The sequence below is a fragment of the Cynoglossus semilaevis genome, chromosome 18 (genome assembly GCF_000523025.1).
Source record: "Cynoglossus semilaevis isolate Cse_v1.0 chromosome 18, Cse_v1.0, whole genome shotgun sequence".
Taxonomy (NCBI): domain Eukaryota; kingdom Metazoa; phylum Chordata; class Actinopteri; order Pleuronectiformes; family Cynoglossidae; genus Cynoglossus; species Cynoglossus semilaevis.
The window spans coordinates 2,735,036-2,742,440 of NC_024324.1; the positions used below are offsets into that span (position 1 = coordinate 2,735,036).

Sequence of the window (7,405 nt, forward strand, 5' to 3'; positions counted from 1 at the left end):
CAGCGTATATACGTCAGACTATAAAATCAAGACAGCAATAGAAAAAGAAACCAAACATTTTCCTCAAAATGATCTTGTAAATTATACCGTATATAATAGTTTTAAGGGGATGTGAAATAGCCAATAGCAGCTGGAGTGTTACTGATGTAATCTCCACTTTTAAAGGTACAGTATTCAGCAATATCAAACTGTTAAAACACAAATGACATGTAGCTCTGCAGCCTCCCCTGTAGAGGGTGCTATAAATGTACGTAACCTAGCCTTCACTCCTTCACTTGTAGAGGGTGCTATAAATGTACGTAACGTAACATTCCTACACATTTACACCTAGTTACTGGTAATCATTTTGGCATTGGAACTTTCTCAACAACCTGCCGTAGAAAGAGTAAAAGTAGAAATACAAAATCCAGAAACAGGGCCTCTTTACTACACATCAACACTTTAGCGTATCGATGCTAAACAAAGATATTAAATGGCGTTCTCTGACAGTAGCCTTCACTCCTTCACCGCATGTTGGCATGCATTCTACAATTTAAAGTGATCATTATTTAAAAAATAACAAATCCTTGTAATTAAAATATTAGTTTCAACTCAACGAGAGCGAAGTGATCTTTCGTGAAATTGAATACAATGCCATTTTGATGGTACATTTTCCTGCTTATTGGACTGTTTAACTAAGTTCCAGTCTCTCAGAGCAGATCTTTGCTTCAGGAGACGGAAAGTAATTATATACTGGATGAGATTTTTACACCCTCGGGGTGTTTTTCTTCTTTTGCGAGCAAATCAGCTGCAGTCATCACAGAAAATGAGCTAAGGTGTGCATTTTAGAAGGTAAACAGGCAGGAGGCGCCGAGGGCTTACGAGGACTTTATTTGGTCCAGTGCACAGAAGTGAGTTTGATAAAGTCAGCCAGTGCCAAAGGGCTTTGAGAAGAGACCTGCCAATCAACCCGAGCAATTACACACACACACACTCACACACACATACGCACACTCTCATACACATGCACAGCAGATCTGTCAACCAACACCTCTCTTTTCCACTGTAAGCCTCGGCTGAGGAATGTGTTATAAAGACTTCGGTGATAAGATGGAAAATTAAATGTGCTTCTGCGGGAACGGAGCCGGTTTTGAGCTGTAATCATGTTATTGGAAGGATTAAATTGGGTTCTTGGACGTTTGAGTTTCCCTCCAATCTGCGGTTATCAAAGTGCTGCGATCGTACACGGTTGTTCTCGTCGCCAAAATAGAAACATTTTCACTGCGAGCTACAGCAGTCTATGTGTTTGTAGGATTCCAGACAAGAACTGGTTGTTTTCCACTGACGTCTGACATTAGTCTCTACGGCTATCTGTTGTCAATGGATGTAATAGTCCAAAAAATTAGTTGTAGTTTGTTCTTCTTAGTTATTACTCATTTAATAACAACATGGTACAAAAACATTTCTTGATTTAACCAAGTTTTCATCACTCTGCTGACTACGTATTGTGCAGTAGCTTCTCTTGAAATATTACCCAAGCGCTAACCCTTATATGTACAACAACGCATCTTAAAGTCACTCACTGCTGATCTTAGCATAACATTACAGTCATTTAAAACAATGGTCTCAATGTCTTCATTTCTAGCTGGATCCTCCAACCAAAGACATTATTTTCTTTGATACACATTATTCATTTACAACCAGAATAATTTTAGCAGCAGCCAAAGCAGCCTGTACTACAGACACAGATGATATTGGGTTCTGGTATTTATAGAGGGAAGAAAGCTCTGTTGATGTGAAATCCAATCCCTGACCTTTTGCCCTGCAAAGCACCCAACTTGTTTACTAGCAGGAGTACTGATGACAGCCGGTGAGCACGGAATCATGCCAGGAGCAGTGGAACGTACCATTTTCTTGTTTACTATTATACAATACAAATGTGAATGTCAACACACACACACGCACACACACACAGACCCTGGCTTTGGAAATGATTATGGAGATGGATGCAGGCTTCCTGGGCCTATAATCCCCTCTCAAATACTTCATCCTCCTCCCTTAGAGACAGAGGTTCACATTTTCTTTGCGAATAAAGTCGTGCATGCACTGCACGTATGCATGTACTGCAGGTATGCACGTGTCTCCGTCTCCGTCTGCAAAACGCGTCCTTGGTTTTGCACATGCCTAACCCTCCACCCCCAGTGAAAATCCCGACTGGCGACCACGTCTTTTCTCTTCATGTGGTGAGGGGCTCTGGTGTATAAAAAGGCACAGGGACTGGGGTTTGGAGCTAACTTCCTCTCCGGCTGTTTGGTTTGATGCTGTGGCCTTGTCCCTGGGTGACCCTCCAGGGAGATACAAGCAGTCACTCCCCCTCACTCTGTGCTCCCCCCACATTACTTTGAGGCCTGTCGGGGCTTAAAACCGAACATTGAGACATTCCTGGAGCCCTCGGGGGCCACACAATGAGCCTCCTAACATTGGGGCCTTGTTAGGCCCCTTTAGCATGTCCCTCTTAAAGAGCCGTTTCTCATCCCACTCTGTTCCTCTTCATTTTTCTCTTTCTTCGGCAGCTCTGAAAGGTGCGTCTGTTTCAGTGTTCTGCCTTTTCCGCCGTGCTTCCCCCTCCGACGCTGGCTCTGAGGTCACGTCGTTGACAGAGACTGGTTGAGTTCAGGGTTCAAAGATCTCAACCGGGTGTCTTATCTACTCCCACCAGACGGTCTTTCATTTTTCACTTCCTGCCTTCGTGCGGGAGTCTCCTTGTATGGGCATTTCCTTCTTTCTTTCTTTCTTTCGTGTCATACCTTTAGATCCAATCTGCTCATTGGTGCCATAAAAAGGCAGGCGGGGGACACACAGTTTAACAAAGGGATTAATAAACTCCCATACAACTCAAGGAAGTGCTGTGATAACTGTTTATGAGCTGCCGGGGTGTGTCGTCCACCTTGATAAAGCGCCATTTAGGGGTAACGAGGTTTGGTCCTAATGTTTGTTTGTCCTGCGCCGTATTTTTCTCTGCCCCATCACGCTCACAGTGATCTCAGCACCAGATAAGTGAGTTATTTCTTCCTGTAGCAGCGCGGCTCCTTCGGATGCTTGTCTCGCTCCCCATTGTTGCCGTTGTGATGAATCACTGGTCCGTGATATTTGACCAGGAGGAGAAGGTCATTAATCAGCTTTACTCAAAGTTCTCTGCTCTGCACTCACAAACTTTGTCCTCCTAGAATTTATTCATTCAGACCAAAGGAAATTCATTGCTGAAATTCAATGTTTTTCATACTGTATCTGACATGGGTGGACATTTTTTCTCCAAAACCCAAAGAGATTTAGTTCCATGTAAGAAAAAAACATGAAAACCAGGAGATATTGAAGTTGAATAACAAATTACTTTTGTTTTGGCATATGGGTCTGAGCTGTGACTCAATGGATAACAATGTTTGTTTTGGTCTGACCTGGTTTCAGGCTCCAATATCACAACATCTACTGGACAAGCTGGGAGGAAAACCACAAGCAAAGGTCATGGTTTTCTGAAGAATAAAATCTAACGATGCCAGTAAACTGTCATGTGTGGGTTACACTGAAAACCAGTACAACAAAAATACCTCCTGGATTCATTCTGTCTGCTGTTGAGTCCACTACCAGACAAATGATTGGCTCTCCGTTTTCATACGAAACAAAGCAAGCTCTGATTGGCTCTCGTCCTCATTGGTTCCTCCTGTTTACATAGAGAAGTCATCACTTATTGGACTTTGTCCATGCAAGGTTCCATTCATCATCATTATTCAGCTCGTAACTTCTACTTATCTTCGTGTAGTTTATATATTAAAAAGTAAGGTCGCTGTCGTCTTAGCTCTTCTTTAACGAACCTGGTCTAATTTGTTTCAATAACGATGTTAGACAACAGCACAAGNCCTGGTCTAATTTGTTTCAATAACGATCCTGTTAGACAACAGCACAATTTGATATCGGTCATGGCTGATGGCTGGACTTTTCAGTTTCTGACCACATGAATGACAATTCTGATTATGAAAACCATTGTGGTTTTTCTTCAACATCAACGTCATCACCAGTCCACAGCGTTGGACACCAGGTGTGGACGTGTTTTCATGTAAAGGTTGATGAGATGATTTGATGACCAAAAAAAAATCACCGCCTCTTTCTCGCCGTTACCACGTGTTTTTGTGCACAAACCCGACCACATTCACATGCAGGAAGTGGTTGTCATCACCCACACGCACAGCCTTCACACAGGCGTCCTACTTTGGGTTCAGATGTTCGCTTCTGACCGAACATTGTTCTTTGTCAAGGTTAATACCAAACAGTTCTGGTCTAATTCCTTTTGGTCCTTAGAGGATTATATCATGATATTTACTTTCCTAAGGCTGTAACTGCCGTACATGAAATGCCCCGTTAATCCCACTGTCAGATTAAGGAGGGTCTGTGATCTGAGAGGATCCTGACGAGTGCTAAAGACACTATGTTCTCCTTTAATGCTCATCGGAGCGGCTGTCTGTTTGGGTTTAGCCACGTTGACGTGTTATGAAGACCTCGCAGGAATCAAGACTTAATTACCCACTTTAATTAGTTGAAGACTTTAATAAGATGGTTGCAGCGTGGCAGAGGGATGGGGGGGGCATCGTGGAGCTGTTATGCAGAGCGAGGAAAATGGCCGATTAGGCTGGCAGGCACTCTTTTGTGCCGTGATTCAGCAAAGTAGAGAAAGGGCAGGTTATTACAGGGCAGAAACACACCCTGCATTTACAAAATATCCCTCTAACCTAACGTGCAAACACCTGATTACACAGTTGTTTTGCTGTAGATCATGGTTTGTGTTTTATTTATTCCCTGAGTCCTTGTATTATCCTGGTTCTTTTTAAAGGGGACTCCACGGTTTTTGCTGACAGATCGAGGGGTAATACCAGCGACAGTGGTCCGGTTTCAGGGGAGAAGATGGATGGATGGATGACATCTTTTTTTAAACCTAGTTTCTGCTGAAAAACACATGCTGCTTTCCTGTCAACAGGTAATTAGCCTGAGGAGGTAGTTATCAATGAGAAGATGTGGGAAAAAAATCCTGCAGGTGAAGCAACCGAACATTCACTGTGTACTCTTTATAAACCAATGAATCTTTCTCTTGTTTTTGTATTTGTGGATGTTTCAACAAACCCCCAGCTGCTGTTTGGTTGGTCTGTGGTGAAGGCTCTTTCCTGTTTGCTCTTCATTCTCAGTCTTTGATTCTCGTGTTTGTCACCTGTGGACATTTTTTTCCCTCAAACAAAAACAAGGCAAGTCTAAAAACTTGGCTATGATGAAGGACACATGATCAGTTTTTCTAATTTATTTTTTTTATGTTTATTCTAGTCTCGTATCTGAATGTGTCATGATTATTTATTTCCCCCCAGAGGCATAGCCATCTGTGGTTTTATCTCAGTTTGGTTCATATAAATGCAAATTGATGCGCACAGCAATTAACTGTGTTAACTATACGTCTGCTGCCAATTATTTCTTCATTATACATTTGACTAAGTGATTATTTTTTTTCTTGTTTTAATTCGGGCTTCGTACCAGCAGTAAACTGTAAACTTTTATTAAAAAAAATTTAGAAAAAAGTGGAATTTATCAAGTTCATGTTGTTTTTAGTGGAAAAATCAAACAAACAAGACGTTCTACATATTAGCAGCTTCTTTGTGACAACCTGTTATTTTAATGCCCAATTCTTTTTTTTTATTAAGTGAATAAGACACTTGGCTAATGGTGGCTACATTTCTGGAGCTGTTCCTAAATCAGCAGAGCCAACGTCTTGGCTTTTATTTCACAATTGTGTGGCTGATCCAGTTACTTCCAGTTTAGTGTGTCTGTTGTTGTTGAAGTTTAACTGCACCATACTGCGGTGTATTTTTAAATCTGGGTGGTACAGTAGTTATTGAAACCAAAACTGTTCTCATATCCTAACGGCAACAATAACATAACACGGTGCTGTGGTTCTAAGGTTGCGTGATCCTGACTGACTGACTGAGTCCAGGACTTAACACTGAGATGCCCATCAGAAAAAGACCTGAGACGCTTGTTGACATTATGACGACACCTCGCAAACCAAAAGATGAAAACTGCCCACCTGCCAAAACCTGAGCCTGCCAGAGCGCTGAGTAAACACAGTGCTGCTGAGAGAGGCGTGAGTCACTGCCTGTAATGTTTTAACAAAGCATCATTCTGCCTCCACGGGGCACGGGTTTAAACCTGATCCCTTTTTTAGTCTTCCACGTCCAACGTGAAGGAATGTAGGAGCCTATCATCTGAGCAGGAAGAAATGTTTGTTTAACGCGCTCTGGCTCTTCATGATGTCATCGCCGTCTTTTGGAGAGAGGAAAAAAAAAAAAAAAAAGTTGCTAACGCCTCCCCGTAAGAGCTAACCTCATCTGTGGTGGTAAATATTTACCCCGCAGCAATTATAGTGGTGCAGAGCCAGGCTCGGAGCAACAGTCCACTGGGTAAACAGAGGGACGGAGATGAGAAATAAATGAGCAGTGTGCATCTGGCAGCGGCTGAGAGGGTCTGCTGACGGCATCAGCGCTGCACAGAGCAGTGACGCGTACCTGCGATGAAGGTCATGGAGGTCTTTGACAGACACCATGCTGCCATCTGCGAGGACCAGGACGGTCCAGACTTTGTCCCCATCCTCATCATCATCATCATCATCATCAATGCCCAGGCTGAACCCACAGGGACAGCAGCTGGGCTGAAGTGACCTTTAGCCAAGTATCACTTTGTTGTTAGTCAGTGAAACGCCAGCTTCCTGCCCATCATCCACCTAGGGAGTGTGTGTGTGTGTGTGGGGGGGGTACTTTTTAAAAATGCAAAACACATTTAGTTTGCAAATGAGTACAAAGTATGTGATAGTCATGAATTAAACTGTCTGGTCTGTGACTGCAGTGCTGTGTCCTTCATCACTATATGACTTTAGGTGGTAAATGAAATGTATCTATATACGTTATTGAAAGGTTTTTTCTTTCTATCGTTTTAGTACAACAGCCAATGGAACTAGTTACAAATAGCTTTTTTTTTAATGCAAGAAAAATGTTTAAATGTAAAATGTAATAAACTAACAATCATTTAGCTAACACATATGCTCTCTTATTTTTAAATATATTGAGCTATAATTTGTTTTTTTCTATAACTTCTTTTCTCCGTTTTATTTTATTACTTTTTATTCCAGTCTGAACCTACATAGAATTGGTCCAAAGCTACCAAAAACCCCAAAGTCTCCCTTCCTGGACCATTCCAAATGTTTCACCCTTGCTAACGTGTCTCAGCTAACACAGCTACACTATATTTGTGTATTATCTATGTCTGTGCGGAGAGTGAAAAGCTATGAGTCTATTTATTCCTGTGCTGGTTTATTCCAGAGTTGGGGGCTGGTCTCTTT

The 7,405-nt window shown here is 42.2% G+C and overlaps 1 protein-coding gene and 1 long non-coding RNA gene across 6 annotated transcripts in view; one reads left to right on the plus strand and one right to left on the minus strand.

Moving 5' to 3' along the window:
* The window catches only part of LOC103394030 (uncharacterized), a 70,764-nt gene that overhangs the window by 49,165 nt on the left and 14,194 nt on the right, over positions 1-7,405 (minus strand). The window lies entirely within an intron of this gene.
* The window catches only part of nedd9 (neural precursor cell expressed, developmentally down-regulated 9), a 30,971-nt gene that overhangs the window by 14,184 nt on the left and 9,382 nt on the right, over positions 1-7,405 (plus strand). The gene's annotated exons all lie outside the window — the stretch shown is intronic.